This window comes from Dipodomys merriami, unplaced genomic scaffold (genome assembly GCF_024711535.1).
Source record: "Dipodomys merriami isolate MVZ:Mamm:240054 unplaced genomic scaffold, mDipMer1.0.p SCAF_86, whole genome shotgun sequence".
In the NCBI taxonomy this organism is placed as follows: domain Eukaryota; kingdom Metazoa; phylum Chordata; class Mammalia; order Rodentia; family Heteromyidae; genus Dipodomys; species Dipodomys merriami.
Genome location: NW_027206468.1, coordinates 397,014 through 418,283, shown reverse-complemented (window position 1 = coordinate 418,283; position 21,270 = coordinate 397,014). Strand labels below are relative to the sequence as shown.

The window sequence follows — 21,270 nt, the reverse complement described above, 5'->3', positions numbered from 1 at the left end:
TTTGTAATGTCAAAACAATTAAAAAAATTATTCCAAGGCTGGTTTGCTCTAAGACTATATTTGTTTTCTTGTTCTAGTTTTTATATGTTGGTAGAAATTAACATTCCAAAAATTCAATGGATATTGATATTCAGGAACATCTTCATAGGTACTAATATTGGAGTCACTTAAGTGGAATTGTTTTATTTAATTTGTTATTTTCACAAATAAATTAAAATGATTATGTATTTTGTTTCTTTTCACTGCTATTGGCTCTTACATTAAGAATAGTTTTTTTTTTCCTAACAAAGTAGAGAATACAATTGGATTGAGGAAGTAACATATGACTTTCATAGAATGCAGATGCATAGATTTGGGTCATCTGTCATTTGCTAAAAGTTTCTTCCAGAAAAGGTTATCAATTACTTATAAGTGATGCATTATTCCTAGATATTACAGTTATCGCATACACTTTTTGATTGAGTTATCTCTGTATAAACTCAAAAAAAACACCGGATCAAAAAAACTCAAAGTACACAGAAATCACATCTTTGTTTTAAACGCTGTAGTTTAACAAGGAATTTTTAGCCAACACTGAAAACATCTTTTTAGGTATTCTGCAATTTGTGTGAAGTGTTTTTAACAATAGTTTTATTTTTTTGCTGACATGAAATTCACATCAATAAATAATCTCCTTTTATTGTATACATTTTAGTGCTTTGGAAGTAAATTGTACAATAATAGGTTTTCCAAGCCTAATTTTCACAAACTTGCATTTCTTCAAATAGAAATGCTGTAAATTTTAGAACCGACATTAAAATTGATATAAAATTCACTTACAGGAATTTTCCAGCATACATCCTCTATAGTGTGTCTTTTCACATTTGTTTTTGGGGATTATTTCCAGGGTCTCATACATATTATTCAAGTGCACTGTCAATAAACTACATTCCCTGTCCAAACAAGTTTTTTACTTCTCTTTAATACATACATAGAAGTGTAATGGCTGGATAATATACAATTCTCTTTGACCTTTTGAAGACTTGCAATTTGCTTGCTAAAATGATCACAGTATTATACAAATCATTCTCCTATGTAGAGTTTATCATTTTCTCCACAAATGCATTACTATATTTTGTGTCATCTTTTTATATTAGGGTCATACTAGTGAGTTTTCTTTGTCTTTTTTCTTAGAAACTAAAGAAGAACTTATTTCATATGATCCTCCTATTGACTATTAATTTATATATGTTCTTCAAAGAAATATCCTATTCAAGTAAAATTTATATAGAATTAGAAGATATAAAAATACTTAAGATTCAGAAATATTGTAGCATTAACAAATATGTTCCCTGTATCTGTTGGATATGTTTTCACTTCGGTTATAGTATCCTTTGGATTATGAAAAGCTATCACTTGATATTATCCAGTTTATTCTTGTTTTTCTTTAGCCACTAATGATTTCCATGTCAAATTTTTAGAAATCCTTAGTGATGCAATGTCATGAAAATTTACATTTATGATTTATAGGTTTTCACATCTCACATTTAGTTTGATAATCATTTTTATTTTAATTTTTTGTATAAGGATGGAGGTAGGACGGGTTCCTGAGGCTCATATCTGTAACCCTAGTTACTGAGGAGTCTGAGATCTGAAGATCACAGTTTAAAGCCATCCCGGGCATAAACGTCCATGAGAATCTTATATCCAATAAACTTCTAGAAAACCAGATCTGGTTCTGTGACTCAAGCGGTAGGGCACTCACATTGAGCGGAAGAGCACACAGACAGCGCCTAAGCCCAGAGTTCAAGCCCCATGAATGACAAAAATACAAAACAAAACAAAAAAGGTTTGAGGTAGTAGTCTAAGATCATTCTTTAAATCTCGAGAGAAAATAGTGTCAATACACCCATTTAAGATTTTATTTTTATTTCATAAAGTGATAGGATAGTTTTCAATATCTATTGATCATAAAACTAAGAATTTATTTTTGCAAATCTCTTACATTCTTCTATGTATCTGCTCTTATAGTAGAACTATTTTATCTTTACTACTAAACGTGGTAATAAGTTTCAAAACTAGTTTGAAGGCTGAAGCTACACCCATTTTACAAGAATGTTCTGACTGACCTGTATTCCTTGAATTTACATACAAGTTTGTTGAGCAGGTGGACCAATATTCTACACAGATATCTAGATGTTTGTTAGTCACTCATATTTTGTACCTTGGAAAAACACAAGACCCCAGATATTATACATAGAGAAATGTCTTTAGAGAATACTGGAAACAACTAAAATTAATTTAGGAATGAGTTAAGATTTAGATAATGCTGTAGCATAATAAATCTGAATGATAACAACTTGAGCTTTACAACAGAGGAGAGTGAGAGGGGAAAGAATGATGGACCACATAGGAGCTATATGTCATTGCTATTGTGTTTCAAAACACAGAAAGACTTCAGAGAAGAGAAGGAGAAAAGTAAAGTGTCCTGAGTCAAGTTTCTTTTTAATCCATCTAATAGTTTGGACCAAAAGTCAGTGAAAAATGGGAAAAAATAGAAAATAAAGCATTGTATAATCCTGTTACAATGTAAGGAAATTTAGTAGGAATATGATAATTAATTCCCAAAGAAATAAAAGAAAGAATAGCTAAACTATAAAGGGAGAAAGAATGAAGAGAGAAAAAAAGCAAAGTAAAACCTTTATCATAACAAACACAAGAGTTTGGAATATTCTAAATAACAATAAATATTCTAAATAACAATAAAAATTGCTAGCGTGGATAGAATATGGATCACATTTTATCATATATAATTTTGAAAAAACATACTAGGAATGAAAGTTTCAAAGTCATGATTTAAAACAATATTTGGACTATAGGCAGTATAGCCCAGTGGTAAAACATTGGCCTAGCATGTGTGAAGCAATGGTGTGATCTCTCAAACATTACAAAGTACACACAAAGCACACACACACAAAAACCACATGAACACACACATACACACCACATACACACATTTGGAATATTGATATTATCATATTAAATGGAGGAAATTATCACAAATAGGAAAAGTATGTTATATATGAAATCTTAATATTGCTCGTACAATTTAAAAGTTTAGTAGAAATAAAATAATCACAATATACTTGGATTTTATAGATTAAGTAAATTGAAAATTATTAGAAGACATGAGAATCTTTGCAAATAAGTTTCAATAATAAACATTTTTAAATATGTGTCCTTTTATTTTGACAAAAGATTGATGTTACTGGTGTTTTAACTCAAGATTTAGTATATGATAGCGAGGTGCCCTATATAACACTAGCGATGGCTGTATCTCTAATCATTTCATTCTGAATAGTTTTATAATAAGGTCACAGAGTTTCTCAGTATCTCTCGAATTACAAACCCTATTTACACTTTCCACCATAGCGAGGAAATGGATGCCACAAATCACAATGCGGAGATCAAACTTTTTTTTTAATTCAAGTAAAAATATTTCCAAAGAGTGACCAAGTAATGAAGCCTTTCTTAATAAAGTATGTGCTTCTTGAAAATACAGTACGTATTTGTTACCTGGACAAATATGTTTATAACTATAAGAAAATAAATTTATTTAAAATCAATAGCCATATAAGAATTAAGAAAATAATTTAAAATAGTCACATGTTAAATATTATAAAAGCAAAATACATGTGTCTGAATAGTTTACATGTGTAAAAACATTGCAAAAATAAATTAACTAATCGTACAACTCTGAAAAAATGAATTAACCTAAAGAAACAAATCATTTAAGCCCAAAATTTGAAATTTAGAAAATAAAATGAAGTGTACTCTTTAGTTTACTTAAGTGTAAACCCTCTGTATATCGATTTTATAATAAAAGTGCATTAACAAAGAAAGCAAAAGTACCCATGGAACAATAGCAACTGCAAAAGCATCAGTAGTTCTTCTTTTGAGTGTACAAAAAATTGATGGAAGAGATAACAATGTTCCCTCCCTATGAAATGTACTCATTACTTTATTTATGTAACTGTAACCTCTGTGTACACTACCATTGAAATAAAATTAAATTGAAATTAAAAATAAACCAAATGATATACCAATTAAGAATTCTTAGAATCCATTGGTTAAAAACTTTGTAAAAAACTGCCATAAATACCCAAGGAATATACTTTGATGATACTATTTAAATACTTCAACTTCAGCAGAAAAGCAAAAAGTTTAAAAACAGTTACAAAGTAAAGTAACAAATCAGAATATATTACTATTAATGATAATCATAAGATGAATTTATAGTGGTAGTCAAATATGTAAGAAATGATGCAATTTGCCAATAATTTGCACTTAATAAGTGAGAAAGAATTTTTAAATTATCATAAGATTAATGAAGAAACTGTTCTGTCACGTCATATGATAATCAGATGAAGCTGATATTAGAGCAAAGAAGAGATTTTACTAAGTTTTTCAATGTTCATGTATATACTTACTTTGGTTGTGGGAAATTGTGGATATTTCAACTTGGGGGTATATTTTTCTTGCTAGGCCGGCGTCATATCAGTGGTTAATTTTAGGATAGGGGTTTCCTTTCCACAAGAACATGCACCTGATCTGTCCTTTTAGCTTTCTCATCATCAGTGGCATCTGAGATAAACACCAACTTTTCCAACCTGCTACCTTGACTGGCCTGGATCCACAGGCCTTCCAATCGTAGTAACTAGGTAGTGAAGGATAGTGGAAATGATCCAATGCAGGCAGCTATAGATTGAGAAGTAATTCCACTAAACTTTTGGCCTGGGTTCTGTTCTCAAGCCTCCTAAGTAGTTAAGAGTTCAGATAGGAGCGCCTGGTGCCAAGCAGTAACAGTACTTTTAAAGCAATTTAGGCATATATATGACTTAGGCTTGTGATTACCTCAGGAAATGAATAAAAGAGCAGTGAAGCATAGAGGACAGGCAGAATTTTAACTAGGGACTCAGAGGCTGAATAAGCTTAACTAGCTACTCGGGAGTCTGAAATCTCATGACCACTTCAAAGCCAGTCCAATCATGAAAATACAAGTGATTATCTAAAAAACAAAAAACAAAAAAAACACAGAAGTGGCTGAAGTGGTAGACCACTATCCTTGGGCACAGAAGCTGAGGAATAGTTCTCAGGCACTATCAAGCCTCAAGAATGATGAATGCATGCATGAGCACATGCACATGTGTGTTTCCATACTCGTATGCGCATAAACACACACACACACACGAATGAGTATTTTATTGTGAAGTTCTTTATTTTTTTACCTTGCTGTACTTTATTTCCCTGTATTAGGTCACAAATTAACAAAATCAGCTAAGGACCTATTTACATAAAATTCATCATGTTTCTCTAAAATCTACACTCTTTTTGGATGCCTGCTTTTATTTGACCCAAAAGTAAATTATTCAGGAAGTCAATTCATCACTTTCAAGTCTGTAGTATTAGATGATAGCTTAGGTTCTTCCTAGCAATATGATTTTGTGAAATCCTGCATCAAGCAATATATTTCTTTCACTAGAAGGGAAGCCTCTGTCACACAATTAATAATAGGTTTTTATACTCCTGGCATGCATCTGTAGTTATATTATCTTCATATATTTCATGATCTGTGTATGACAAAGACTACCGTGAAAGTAAAAACACCCTTCTCAGCGCTTAACATTTGTATACCATTCATAGATATGAAGGTGTTTAAATGTTACTGAAATTGCTTTGGACTATCTTGAGAAAGAAGAATTCGTTTCTCAGCACTTTAGGTAAGAATATCAGGGAAAGAAACAAATGGAAAAGTGAGGAACAACTCAACACATTCATTCAAATGAAACAAAACAAGACAAGAAAACACAAATTAATTCAGTACTCAAGAACCTGCAGGAAATGCAAAGTTTTTTTTAAAAAATCAGCTATGACAAGCTTATGAAAATCCTGACTACATGGGAGTGCACTGATGTGAGAACAGTGGCTAACGCCGAGACTAGACAGAAAAAAAATTATAAATAATACCATGCACTTGTTATTCTAAATTCCAGGAAGAATAACATAAAGTGGACTGAGGCCAAGATCTTACACATGTAGGAAGCCAGTTTCTATCTGAAAAATTGTCAGGATAATTTAGGGCTGGGCACATGACAAAATGGAAAGAACACCCATTTAGGGGACAAAAGACACTGAATTCAAACTGTAATATTAAGGGTATTAAAGAAAAAAGGTATGATTTTAAATAATTGGAATAATTGTAACACTTGAGTATTTTAGTGGAGAAAAATCCATTAGAGAGATAGAATGAACCCACGTTCCGATGCTACTTTAGTGATAGTGCTTAGTGGTACTTCAGACAAAACAGATTTACCTTGCGAATGAGCATGGATGTGCATTTGGGTGATGGAAATACTCTACTTACACAGGTGTAAATTAAATAGATTTTTTTGGGTAGATTGTAGTTATTGAACTAAGAACCTGGGTGATGTCCCTGAGCTTTTTCTCTCAAGGCTACCACTCTATTACTTTGAGCCACAGTTCCAATTCTTATTTTCTGTTGGTTGTTTGGAGATAAGAGGCTTATGGACTTTCCTGCCCAGGATGGCTTTAAACGATGTTCATCAGATCTCAGGCTCCCGAGTAACCAGGATTCCAGGCATGAACCATCGATGTTTTTAATAATTTAGTAAATTGTATAGTTATAGAAGTTATAAATTATCATTGTAACCTGTGTAATATATGTATGTATGTATATATCAATACATATGGATAGAAATAGTTTAACATATTTTTGTATCTACAGTACATATATGAAATCATCCTTCATTATAAAATAAAATGGAAACAAAAGTTAGTAAGTAGCAAAACAAAGGGAATTGTTACAAGTTTCTTTTTGTTGAATGAAATATGTATCAGTTTTGAAAAAAAACATCTCTATTTTAACAAAATGGATAATTGCTATTAATTCCAATCCATCTATTTGCCCATATTGTGCATCCTCACACATGAGTGTCAAAATCAAACCAAAATTTTTATCTGTAACTCACCTGTTATAATTTAGGGGATAGATGAAGTAATCAAATAAAGATTAAAATAATAGTAAGTGAGGCTATGAGTTAGAGCTGAAAAAGATTTTAAATATGATAATAGCTAATTAAAATATATATTTCTTACTTTTACTCTGTTGTTATGTCTCTTATTCCCACATTAGGAAAGTACATAGAAAGTTCTCACTAAATTTATGTAAGTATTAAAAATTTATTGAAAGAATATGGGCATAGTGTGGTTTTAGCTTATTGAGACATGTATGGTAGAGTGTATTTTTGAGGACTTGCAATATCTTGTGATAGAGATGAAAGGAAGGATGTGCTTATTGTAGAAAACTGGCTAGAGGATTGCTCCCAGAAAGATAGTGATGAATTCTTCCAAAAGGTTACAGTAAAATCACTTTCACAACCTTGTTCATTACTGCACTATTCACCACAGCCAAGTTATGGAAACAGCCAAGATGCCTTTTGGCAGAGGATGGTTGGAGAAATTGTGTCATATATACACAATTGGATTGTACCTATCCATTATGAGCACTGTTACATTATTTGCAAAGAAAGGGATAGATCTAAAAATATGTTAAGTAAAAGAAGTCAGAGCCAGACACACAAAGGACCCATGTTCTGTCGCCTATTTGGAAGCCAGAATTTTATGCAAGTTAAACAAGAATATTAACCAAAGTTTTCATTTTTCAGAGCAGTATTTAAAAGGTGTAATTTCTTATAAAATTGAACTTTTAATCCAACAAAATGAATACCAGGAAACTATCACTTGGAAGATGTGAGGGGAAGTCAAAGGGAAGAAATAAAGAGAGTTATGGAGTAAGAGTGAAGACATTATATTCAATGCAAATAAAATGAAACTAGAAAAAATTAAAGGGGTGAGGTTTGGAAGGGTAGGGAAAAGTTATATAAAGATCCATTATACTTAAAAACTCATTTATTGAATGGAAATTCCCGTGTACACCTAGTTAAGATAATAAAAATATGATTAAAAACAATGGAGACATTTGATCTTCAACTGTGTTCTCTTAAACCATGAGTCAATAAAATAGTTTCCTCCTCAGAAATTTCCTTTGCTGGTATTTTCCTCAGAGTGACAGAAAACTGATCCATGCAATGAATATCAATACATCACATTGCACATATAAAATCATGGTAAAAATATTAGAATTCATCACATGATAAAATAACAGGTAGAATGTGCCAAATGCTAATTGATTATTGTTCCAAGTACTTTACCTATGGTATATAATTTAATCCTCACAATAATTGCATAAAGTGGAACTCCTTACATTTTTAATTCTCAGATGATGATATTGAAGTCTTCAGAGTTGAAATTACTAGTACAACATTGCACACATGGTAAGTGTGAGCCTGAGGATCATCTCCCACTGTATCAATTAACCTCATTCTATTTTATGACTAAAATACCAGCACTTAGTCTACAAATTCTAGGAAAATTTCCCAGAATTATTGTTTTCACTTTCACAATATTTCACTTTATCTTTGTTAGAAAACAGGGAACTATAATATGAAAACTCAAAGTTCATAATCAATGCATACCTCCCTGGTGAAAGGAGCTGTTAAAGAATAATATTCTTGATTTCTAGCTCAAAATAGTAGAAATCATATTTTATGCCTTCACTCAACACTGCACTGCCTGGGGACCCTATCTCTGTTTAACACTGTCTTATTGAAATAATGACCTCCCAATTCCTGATGGAAACAGACTGCAGGTCTTATGGACCAATCATTTCCATATTGTAGCTCAACGAAGTTGTTTACCATTCGAAGTATTTTGATTACTTTTTATACCCAACATTTTGAGAGAAAGGAACTACTTTAAAATGCTATTAAAGCAAGACTGCTATAAAAATCACCTTTGACCCCCAGATAAATATTTTACCTTTCCTATACTCAAAAATGCACTCTGACCTATCATTAATGTTAGGAATGAGAGGATAAAAAATCATAGACACCAAGATCTAAGTATGAATTAAAGACTCTCCAACTTGTGAATACTATTGGTTTAAAAAGACATGAAGGGCTGGGAAGTTGGCTTAGTGGTAGAGTGTTTGCCTTGCATGCATGAAGCCCTGGGTTCGATTCCTTAGCACCAAACAAGCATAAAGAAAAAAGCTGGAAGTGACGCTGTGGCTCAAGTGGTAGAGTGCTAGACTTGAGCTGAAATGCTGAGGGACAGCGCCCAGAGTTCAAGCTCCACCACTGAACCCCTACCCCCAAAAATGAAGACATCAATACTACCATTTTTTTTCAAAATTTCTTATGATACTGAAGATTCAATTATAAACTATTAACACTTGAAAATAACTCATTTTCATGGGAGTAGAACACAAAACACAAAATTAATCCTAATCATATTAAAAGACATTTATTTTTACTACAAATTCACTCTTATAACTACAAAAATTCTAAAAATAACTGAAGCACAGTGATACAAAAATAATTTAACTGCATCATCTACATTCAAAGGACTGTGCTAATAGAAAACAAAATTATACTAATAATTAAGTTACCCAATTCACTTACATTCTTTTATTCTATTTCTTTTAGTTTCAAAAAAACTGGCTTTTCATAAAATGATCCATAAAAAATCCTATATACCCACTTACATTTTCAGATCTTAACAATATTTATTTCAGAAATGTCTTTAGCTGTATAATCAATGAACTAAAATATTACTAAAATATTTAAATGGTTTTCTGAAATTGCAAGACACGGTCTGGAATGTTATTTATATTGCAAAAGATATTCGAAAAGCCTTATTTGTTAAAGTTGTGATAGTTACTCCCACAAAAGAACTATTAATGAAGAAACCTTTGTATGTACAAAACAACTTCAAATGCATCCACAATCTAGAGATGACACATGTTTTTGTTTCTTTAAATATATATCTAACAAGCATAGCAACAATACTGATTTTCTGTCAATATGATGCGATATTCAAACCTTAAAAATACGGGGTTTATTATCTTAGTGTGAATAGATACGATCTTACAAAGAATGTTATTTTCAACAGAAATCCGGAAAGAGTTTATCCAACTTGTGTTTCACAGAAATAACCAGAGAGTAATACCTATTTGGTCAAGTTGGTCAAAATCACTCCATGAATATTTCTTAAAAATATAACCAATTTAAGAAGTCAAGTACATATTTTGTACTGACAGTCTTCTTACAGCAATAACTTACTACCTAATTATATGTGTATCTTTTTACCTAACATATATTAAGAACTGAAAATGATCTCTTTTATATAACTTATGTTGTAAATGCTTTGATTATGATGATGTTATTAACAAATAAAATGTACAGAAGGGTGGTTCCACTGAAATGACAGGACAGAACACTGATAAATAAAAAGAAACTTTGCAATACAGTTCTTTTTAGCCTCACCCTGTTCATGTTGGCAAGCAACATTACAACAGCACACACACACACACACACACACACACACACACACACACACAAACACATATGTGTGCACACGTATACACACATATACATGCATGCCAAATTCAGGGTTTATTGTACAAAAAAGCTCAAATAAAATATTAGTGATTATGACAAATGATAATTTGCCTTATTACAAAATAATACATAATTCAGTCATCATTGTAGTTACATTTTTTCTGCCCCTCCACATGTGACCACTTCATTTATTTTAGGTAATTCTTTAACTAATTCATTCCTTCATTAGTTAAATACTAATACTAGAGCTTGAACTCAGGCCCTAGCTCTGTCCCAAAATTTATGATTTTTTTTTTTAGTTTTCTCAAGGCTAGCATTTTATTGCTTGTACCACAGCTCCATTTCTAGCTTTTGCTGGTTACTTTCAAACCAGAATCTAATAGATTTTTTTCTTCATCTGGTTTCAAACCACAATCATCAGATTTCATCTTTCTGCTTATCTAGGAATAAAGACATGAGCCACCAGTGTGGCTCTTACTTTTTCCTATACTTATCTATTGCACATACTTAGATAGCAATTTAATATTGACAGTATAGAAGCAAGATGTATAGTGATTACATTGTTCTGTCAGAAATTCAAGTTAGTAATGTAAATTTCTTCTTAAGACCATACACAAAAAATACTTAAGAAGAAATCTGATGATGATGATGATGATGATGATGATGATGTGTGTGTGTGTGTGTGTGTGTGTGTGTGTGTGTGTGTGTGTGTGTGATGTGTGTGTACTGTTGCAATATGTTTCACATATAAGCACTGTGCAGGGGTGTCCAGACATTCACAGTAATTGCGTGAATATCTGCCTTGAGCTACCAACTCGTGGACATTGTCTAAGTGTCCACTAGGCTTCCCGATGAAGAGGGGTATACACATCCTCATCCCTAGTATTCATAGGAGTGGCCTTTTTGGAAAGTAGTCTCCGCACTGTAATAAGTGGCAAGAAAAGCACTCTACCACTAGCCACTTTCCTAGCCCAAGGATTAAGATTCTTGTTTGTAATTTGTTCAAAGCTATGTCTCTTTATGTAGGCTACTAAAAATGTATTTACTAATTTCAAGTAAATATATAAATTCTATTTCCATCTCTTTTAACAAATGAAAAATAAAATTGTTTGCTTTGTAAATGGATCAGAAGCATGGATTTTTTGGCTAGCTAGGTCATTGCACATCTGTATCTCTCTTCCTCTCTCTCTTTCATGAGTCTCATAGACAATATGGTTGCTCCATAATTATCCTAATTTATTTTGCTTTTATATTTTTGGTTGCATCATTTCACTTTCTGCTCTGCCATTTCCCAAATCAGCACCACATAAACAGAACCACAGAAGTGGTTCTGTGGCTCAAGTGGTAGAGCGCTTGCCTTGATTTGAAGAGCTCAAGGACGGTGCAAAAGCCCAGAGTTCAGGCCCCACAACTAATTTTTTTTAAACGAATCTAAATCCTTGATAATTCTAGGAACCGATCTGACTGAAATCAGTTGACTCACACTTTTCCTGCAAAATGAAAGAAAAGGTCCAGGCTAGGAAAGCAGCTAGAGAAGGCAGGCAGATTGTATCTGTGACAAAACTTTGTGGAAAATGGTATAGAGGATTACTTACTGGAGATCCATTTGCACTGGAAGCATGATGTTGAACTAATGCTTGCTGATTCTGAACTATTGCTTTGATCATTATATTCTCCAAGAAGGAAAAATGAAATTTAATTGATATCAAAGGACGACTAATACATTTTGACTTCTCATTAAGCATCTTCAATCATCAAAATCACCTGAAGACAATAGATAGGCCTACTTTTTTTTTTTTTTGGTCCTTTCCTGGGGCCTGAACTCTGGCCTGGGCGCTGTCCCTCAGCTCTTCAGCTCAAGGCTAGTGCTCTAGCACTTGAGCCACAGCGCCACTTCCGGCTTTTTTCTTTTTGCTTATGTGGTGCTGAGGAATTGTGTCTACACAGGATGGCAAACAATCCTAGCTTCCTGCCTGATGGATACAGATGCGGCCCAGTGAGGACAGCCCTGTATCCTTCAAGGAATCGGCCACCAGTTGAGGAAAAAGAAATCCCCACTGCCCACTTAGGGGCAGGTTAAAAAGTTGACTGGAGAAGGACAAAAGGTGTTACAATGCAATGGTAAACCTGTCCCAGCTGAGAACTTGTTCCTGGCCATGTGTGCCCTGCTTACTATAAACTCTGTCCATGCTAATGCTAATTTAAGTTATTAGGCCTTTATTCCTAATCCTCGTTATTGGAACCTGTTATTTGGGGAGACATGGATATAACCGTCTATACTGTTCCTGCTGTTTTATCTCCTCCTTGGAATAATTTCACATTTTGCAATAAGGATGATGGTAGCTTTTTAAATTATACTTACTATACTCATTCCTTGCCTGTTTGACTGGGGCCTCCTCCATGTTTAGTAATGAATTGGCAACATTGGGTTTTACCTGGGAAACGCACTTCCAATTCTAAAACACAACTGCAGCGAATAACTACTTGGCCATTAATAGTAGCTGGGAAAGTGTCACTGATGGCACGTTATCCTTACCTATGTGCCCTGATTTACTTATATTGATTTAAAATATCAGCCTTTTGTGTGGCAAGAGTGTAGAGGAATATTTGGAAAAATGTTCAATAATTTTATTAATTGAGGACCTTTTGGGCAGTTTATTAACACATGTTCAGAATGGAATATTACCAGATGTGATTTATCAAATGTTACTAGGATGCCGGAAGCCATTAATGGATCGCATACTGGAGCTCGATTGATGGCCTGGAGAGTTGGAGGCATTGCTGATGCTCTATGGGCTTTCATGGCTGCACCCACTGCTGTTCAGACTCATCTTTGGAAGGTCGCAGCGGCGCTGAAACCCGTGATGCTATCAAATGGATCGTTTTCAAGGACAGTGAACTCTGCATCGACTTATAATTTTACTTTGTACAAATCTTATGATGCAACTGCTTGTGTACCTCTGCCTTATGCATTTTTAGTGGGAAATTTTACATTTTATGCTACTATTTCTTGTTTTAATTGTCACCTGTGTTCTTGCATAATTCCTCTCTTAATTTTAGTGACAGTGATAGTATTATGATATTACCAGAAAGAACTCATATTTGGCTACCTGCTAAATTAGGAAGAGAGTGGTCCCAAAATCCTTTGGAGAGTGTTGTTATTGAATTTTTTACCAAACTACTAAAACGTACAAAGCGTATGATTGGAGCCATTGGAGCTTAATTGCTTAATTGCTTAATCTTAAGCTTAATTGCTATTACCACTGTTGCTGCGGTGTCTGGAATTGCCCTACACACTTCCTTACAAATTAGCACTTTGTGGAAGAATGGCACCGGGATTCACATGAATTGTGGGTCTCACAGGTAGAAATTGATGCTCTATTACAAACACATTAATATTCTTAAACAGACAGTGGAATGGTTAGGAAACAAGTTATTGGTTGTGGAAAAACAGTTATTGTTAAAATGTAATTGGAATTTTACTACCTTTTGCATTACTAATATAAAATATAATAAATCCATACATGATTAGAATGTAATACAGCAGTATTTATCTGGAAATTCTACTGCTGCTCAATTGATTGCTCAGTTACAATTTAATGTACATGAGATTTTTGGTAAACAATTTACAAATGATGATGCTTCTAATATTGCTAATGCATTCATTAAACAATTGGAAGGGTTAGATCCGAAAGAAATACTACAAAGCATTTCACATACTGCTAGTGGTATGGAAATTATGATTGTTATTATTTTGTCTGCACTTGTACTGTTATATTTGATTTTTATTAAACCAATGCAATCATCTATGATAACTCTGTGGAAAGCTTTACTTTTAAAACAAAAGAAAAAAGAAGGAAATTGTGAAGACTCAGGGTCTATGTTGAGGGGGCCGAATGATGCAGGCTTCGCCTCAGGATTATCTGAAGAATGTATTTGAGTATTAGCAAAGCTCTTGGCATGCCGGGCTAGAGAGGGAAAATGTTCTCTCTCCCTATCTAAAAACACATGTCACAGACTCCTGAGAGCTGAGGAAGTAGCTCTTCTTCTTGCTTAAGCATAGATGAACAGCTGGTCAAGCATTTTCCTGATTGGTTTGAGCTTGCTCTAAAATAGTTTATATAATTATACACCAAGACATTGTCTCATAGGTCAAGTAAAAATGTATCTGTTGAAATTTTTGTGTCAATGTCTTCTGACCAAATCTTGGCAAGATCAAGCTTGCTTGTCATTAAATACCACTAACAATAAAGCACAGCATGCAGTGACAATTGCTGTTTGCACTCTGCATCACCAGTGTCCTGGTGATTTCATTACCCTTACCCAGGGACCCCAATGCACTAGAGGTTGACAAAAGCCCACCCAGGCAGGAATGTTCTCTAGATTCTTATCTCCAATAAACTTCTTCTTTTTTTTTTAATTGTATTTTATTTTATTTGGGAACATACTGTACAGAGGGGCTACAATTACATGGGCAGGATAATGCATACTTTTCTTACCAAGCATTGCAGCCTCCTCCTTTGTTTACCCTTCATTTCCCTTCCCCGCCTCCCCCCTCCCCCCACCCCATTTTACCCCCCTCCCCCCACCCAATGATACCCCCCTCCCCCCCCCACACCGACATTGTAAAGCTGGTTTTGACATGACATTTTGTACTTCTCATTGTTGCAACAGGTCCACCTGAATCCTTAAACGACTTGTTTGTCCCCATCTCCTCCACATGTTATACTGACATCAAATATAATGAAAGCGGGGGTTACACTGTGGGGGATGGACATACAAAGCAACAAAGAAATAATCTTGTAAATGCGTTAGAAACACATGCATGAAAGAAACGAAAACATTAAAATACATATTTAAGGGTTCATTTTCCTAACATCACATTATCTGACCATTTCCGCTTGACTCATACCTATACTAGATATTGCAAATAAGGGAAACCATGGGACCTATGCTTCTTTGGGCCTGGCTTACTTCACTTAATATAATTTTTTCCAAGCCTTTCCATTTCCTAACAAATGGGGAAATGTCATTCTTTCTGATGGAGGCATAGAATTCCATTGTGTATATATACCACATTTTCTTGATCCATTCATCTACTGAGGGGCATCTGGGGTGGTTCCATATCTTAGCTATGGTAAATAATGCTGCAATAAACATAGTTGTGCTGGTAGCTTTAGTGTGGTCTTGTTTGTAAACATTTGGGTAAATGCCCAAAAGTGGGATTGCTGGATCATAGGGGAGATCTATGTGAAGTCTTTTGAGGAACCTCCATACTGCTTTCCAAAGTGGTTGAACAAGTTTACATTCCCACCAACAATGAAGTAAGGTTCCTTTCTGTCCACATCCCCTCCAGCATCTGTTGTTGTTAGAGTTCTTGATTTTTGCTGTTCTAACTGGAGTGAGGTGATATCTCAATGTTGTTTTGATTTGCATTTCTTTTATGGCTAGGGATGTTGAACATTTCTTCATGTGTCTATTGGCCATCCTTCTTTCTTCTTCAGAGAAGCTTCTCTTTAAGTCTTTCGCCCACTTATTTATTGGGCAGTTGTTTCTTTGAGGATTTGTTTTTGGGTGGTTTAATTTTTTGAGTTCCAAGTATATTTTAGATATGAGACCCTTGTCCGTTGTATGGCTAGTAAAGATCTTCTCCCAATCGGTGGGCTTTCTATTGATCTTGCCAGCTATGTCATTTGCCCTGCAGAAGCTCTGCAATCTTATGCAATCCCATTTGTCCAACCTTTCTTTGATTTGTTGTGCTTCCGGGTCTCTATTCAGAAAATTTCTTCCTGAGCCAAGGAGACCTAGGGTTTCTCCTATTCCATCCTGTAATGTTTTCAGAGTGTCTGCTTTGAGTTCAAGGTCTTTGATCCATTTGGAGTTGATTCTGGTGCAGGGTGATATATAAGGATCTAGCTTTAGTTTTCTACATGTAGTTAACCAATTTTGCCAGCACCATTTACTGAAGAGGCTGTCTTTCTTCCATTCTATTGTTTTAGCTTCCTTATCAAAGATTAGATGGCTATAGGTCTGTAGGTTCATTTCTGGGTTTTCAATTCTATTCCATTGGTCCTGAGGTCTGTTCTTATGCCAATACCAAGCTGTTTTGATTACTATGGCTTTATAGTAGAGTTTGAAATTTGGTATTGATATTCCTCCAGCAGTGTTCTTTCCGTTGAGGAGCATTTTTGCTATTCGGGGTCTTTTATTGTTCCATATGAATTTTTGGATTGCCTCCTCTATTTCCTTGAAGAATGAGGGTGGAATTTTGATAGGTATCGCGTTGAATTTGTAGATAGCCTTGGGAAGTATTGCCATTTTCACGATGTTAATCTTGCCAATCCAGGAGCATGGGAGGTTTTGCCATTTTTTAAGTTCTGTGTTGATTTCCTTTTTCAAGATTTTAAAGTTTTCATCATAGAGGTCCTTCACTTCTTTGGTTAAGTTAATTCCTAGGTATTTTATTTTTTGTGGAGCTATCACAAATGGAGTTGCTTTCCTAATTTCAGCCACACTTTTCTCATTGTTGGCATATAGAAAAGCCATTGATTTTTGGGGATTAATTTTATAACCTGCTACTTTGCCAAAGTTTTGAATCAGCTTGAGTAATTTGGGAGTGGAGTCTATGGGATTCTTTAAATACAAGATCATGTCATCTGCAAAGAGGGAGAGTTTTATTTCTTCTTTCCCTATTTGGATCCCCTTTATGTCTGCATCTTGTCTTATTGCTGTAGCTAGGCATTCTAATACTAGATTGAAGAGAAGTGGAGAGAGTCGGCATCCTTGTCTTGTTCCTGAGTTAAGAGGAAATGGCTTTAGTTTTTCACCATTGAGTATAATGCTGGCTGTAGGTTTGTCATATACAGCCTTTATTGTATTGAGGAATGTTCCATGGATTCCTAATTTTTCCAGAACCTTCATCATAAAGGGGTGTTGGATCTTGTCGAATGCTTTTTCTGCATCTATTGAGATAACCATGTGGTTCTTATTCTTGCTCCTGTTGATGTGATGAATAATATTAATTGATTTGCGTATATTGAACCAGCTTTGCATCCCTGAAATGAATCCTGTTTGATCATGGTGTATGATTTTTTGGATGAATTGTTGAAGTCAATTGGCCAAAATTTTGTTGAGAAGTTTTGCATCAATGTTCATCAAAGAAATGGGTCTGTCGTTCTCTTTCTTTGAAGAGTCCCTGCCTGGTTTTGGGATGAGGGTTATGATGGCTTCATAGAATGTGTTCGGTAGTGAGCTTTCTCTTTCAATTTCATTGAAGAGTTGGAGGAGTATTGGTGTGAGCTCTGCTTTGAAGGCCTTGTAAAATTCCGCTGTAAAACCATCTGGTCCTGGACTTTTCTTAGCTGGGAGGTCTCTTATTGCTGTTTCTATTTCAATGCTTGATATGGGCCTGTTAAGCTGGTTTAACTCATCTTGGTTTAGTTTTGGCATGTCAATATTTGCTAGGAAAAGGTCCATTTCTGTCAAGTTCTCAAACTTATTAGCATAAAGTTTTGAGAAGTATTCCCTTATAATGTTCTGAATCTTGGTTGTTTCCGTGGTGATGTTTCCATTCTCATCTCTGAGTTTATTAATTTGGGTGTGTTCTCTCCTTTTTCTGATAAGGTTTGCTAAGGGTCTGTCAATTTTGTTAAGTTTTTTGAAGAACCAACTCTTTGTTTTGTTGATTCTTTCTATAGTTTTTTGGGATTCTAATTCATTTAATTCTGATTTAATTTTGATTATTTCTTTCCGTCTACTGGATTGGGGTTTATCTTGCTGCTCTTTTTCAAGGAGGTTTAGATGTGTCATTAAATTGTTAGTTTCCGATCTCTCCAATTTGTTGATGTAGGAGCTCAGAGCTATAAACTTGCCTCTGAGTACTGCCTTTGCTGTGTCCCAGAGGAGCTGGTAATTTGTGTGTTCATTTTTGTTGAATAGCATGAACATTTGAATTTCCTTTCTAATCTCTTCCATGACCCACTCATGATTCAGCAGTGTGTTGTTCAGCCTCCATGTGATACTGGACTTTCTTTGGTGGCTTTTGGTGTTGAGATCTAATTTTATTCCCTTGTGGTCAGAGAGAATGCAAGGTATAACTTCAATGTTTCTGAATTTAGACAAGTTTGCTTTGTGGCCTAAAATGTGGTCTATTTTAGAAAACGTTCCATGTGCTGCTGAGAAGAACGTGTATTCTGTTGCTGCTGGGTGAAATGTTCGGTAAATGTCTGTTAAGTCTAGTTGATCTATGCAGCTGTTTAGATCTGCGGTTTCTCTGTTGAGTTTTTGCCGGGTTGATCTGTCTAGTGGGGAGAGTGGTGTGTTAAAATCCCCAACAATTAATGTCTTTGGATCTATATGGGATTTGAGGGAAAGTAGTGTTTCTTTGATAAATTTGGGTGCTCCATTGTTTGGCAAATAGATATTTAGAATTGTAATATCCTCCTGAAGGAGAGATCCTTTAATTAGTATGTAGCGACCTTCTTTATCTCTTCTCACGAATTTTAGTTTGAAGTCTATTTTATCTGATATTAGGATTGCAACTCCTGCCTGTTTATGAGGGCCGTTTGCTTGGTTGATGGTTGCCTTAAGATAGGGTTCTAGCACAAAACTGGTGCAATCTTTATCTCAAATGGGCCGAGTAAGCCGGAAAAACACAAGAAAAATGGCAAATTCGGGTATTTCAATTCCCAACCTTGATAATCAGGGATTAGAACAGATAAAGAATAATCCAGAGGAGAGTTCCCAAATAGCTCTACAAACACTAATAGCAAACATGATAAATGAGAAGTTTGACAATGTACAAAGGACTCTGTATGAGCGTGATAGGGAGAGAGAGGAGGCATCCCAGAAGTTTATACAGGAATATCATAAGCGTGAGGAAGCTTCTCAAAAACTGATACAGGATTTGCGTGAACAACTTGAGAATACCCAAAGAGAAAGGGAGGAATGGCGTGAGCAGGCAGAGAACACTCAAAGAGAACTGCAGCAATCCCACAGAAGGGAGGAAACTAATCAAAGAGTAATTCACGAATTAAGAGACCAGGTAGAGAATACACAAAGATCCCTAAAGGCATTCATGGAATCCATTAACAAAGAGCTGAAGGAAGTCAGGGAGACCACAAAGGGAATGCTGAATGGAACCCAACAGAAGGAATGGGAGTCCAAAGAAACCATAACCAATCAACTAAGTGATTTGAGAACAAACACTGAACACCAAATTAAGGAAGTAAAGAAATTCATACAAGACCTAAAACAGAGCTTCAACAAAGAACTTGAAGCCATCAAAGCTGACCAATTAGAAGGAAAAGAGATAAAAAACAAAGTAGAGAGTCTTGACAGCAGGTTAGACCATGCAGAAGATCGAATCTAAGGGATTGAAGACAGCCTAGATATTATAGAGAAAGAACATACAACCATCCAAGACAAGTGCAAGAAATATGATAGGTCTATCCAACACCTGGAAGACACCATCAGAAGGCCCAATCTAAGGATAATGGGTGTAGATGAGCACCTAGAAACAGAAGTTAATGGTCTAGGAAATTTGTTTAACAGGATCCTAGCAGAGAACTTCCCAAACATACAAAAAGATAGGCCTATTCAGATACAAGAAGCTTTTAGAACCCCAAATAGACCAGACCAGAAAAGGACATCCCACTGTCACATTATAATCCACACAGGATAAACCCAGACCAAGGAAAAGATCCTTAAAGCTGTCAAGGAGGAAAGGTTAATCACCTATAAAGGGAAACCAATCAGAATTACCTCAGATTTCTCAGCAGAGACAATCAAAGCAAGAAGAGCCTGGAATGACGTATGCCATGCCCTAAAAACAAACAACTATCAACCAAGAATACTGTACCCAGCTAAACTCTCCTTCATAACTGAAGGCCAAATAAAAACCTTCCATAGCAAAGAAAAATTGAAACAATACATCTCCACCAAACCAGCCCTGCAAAAGATTCTTAAAGATGTCCTACACATAGAAAACCAACAAGAACACAACAAAGGCCAAGAAACTGCACCCAAACTGAGAATCCAAGAACCTTAGGAAGAACCCAGTTTTCACAGCCCCCAAGAAGGTGGATAACATGGCAGGCACCCCCAAATATCTCTCAGTCCTATCTCTTAACGTTAACGGACTGAACTCTCCAATTAAGCGACATAGACTATCTAGTTGGATTAAAAAACAAGACCCTTCTATCTGCTGCCTGCAGGAGTCACATCTTGCCCGTAAAATCTGCAATAAACTTCTTAACAAAAGCCAGCCACAAGTGAGCTGAGGTTGGAAGTGGTAGGACACGGGCCTTGAGCATAAACAGGCTCAGAGACAGTGTCCCGGTCCCTGAGTTCAAGCCTAGGACAAACCAATAAAACAAAAACGAAAATAAAAGAAATCCCAAATTTAGCATTTTTCTCACTGTATACAGATATACGTAATTAAGGAAATTGCTTCCTGTTTTACATACAGGTAGAAGAAAGAAGATGTCACACAATTAGTCTCTTCATACCATGTTATACCAAAGCCTCAGAAAATCGCCCTTTTTCTAAATTTATAAATTAATATCATCCATTTGTTGCCAACTCTGTCGACATTATTCACATTATCATTTTATACATGAAGTGTTGGGATATCTATTAACAGTTCTAATTATAACTCTCATGAAAGAAACTTCTAGGCAAATAGAATTCCAGAAACATTTGTAAATTTGTCAATTAAACCCTCTATTTAAAAAGAATTTTGTAGTATCCT

General features: G+C 34.9%; 1 long non-coding RNA gene across 1 annotated transcript in view; it reads right to left on the bottom strand.

Moving 5' to 3' along the window:
• The window catches only part of LOC138820315 (uncharacterized), a 51,456-nt gene that overhangs the window by 15,984 nt on the left and 14,202 nt on the right, over window positions 1-21,270 (bottom strand). The window lies entirely within an intron of this gene.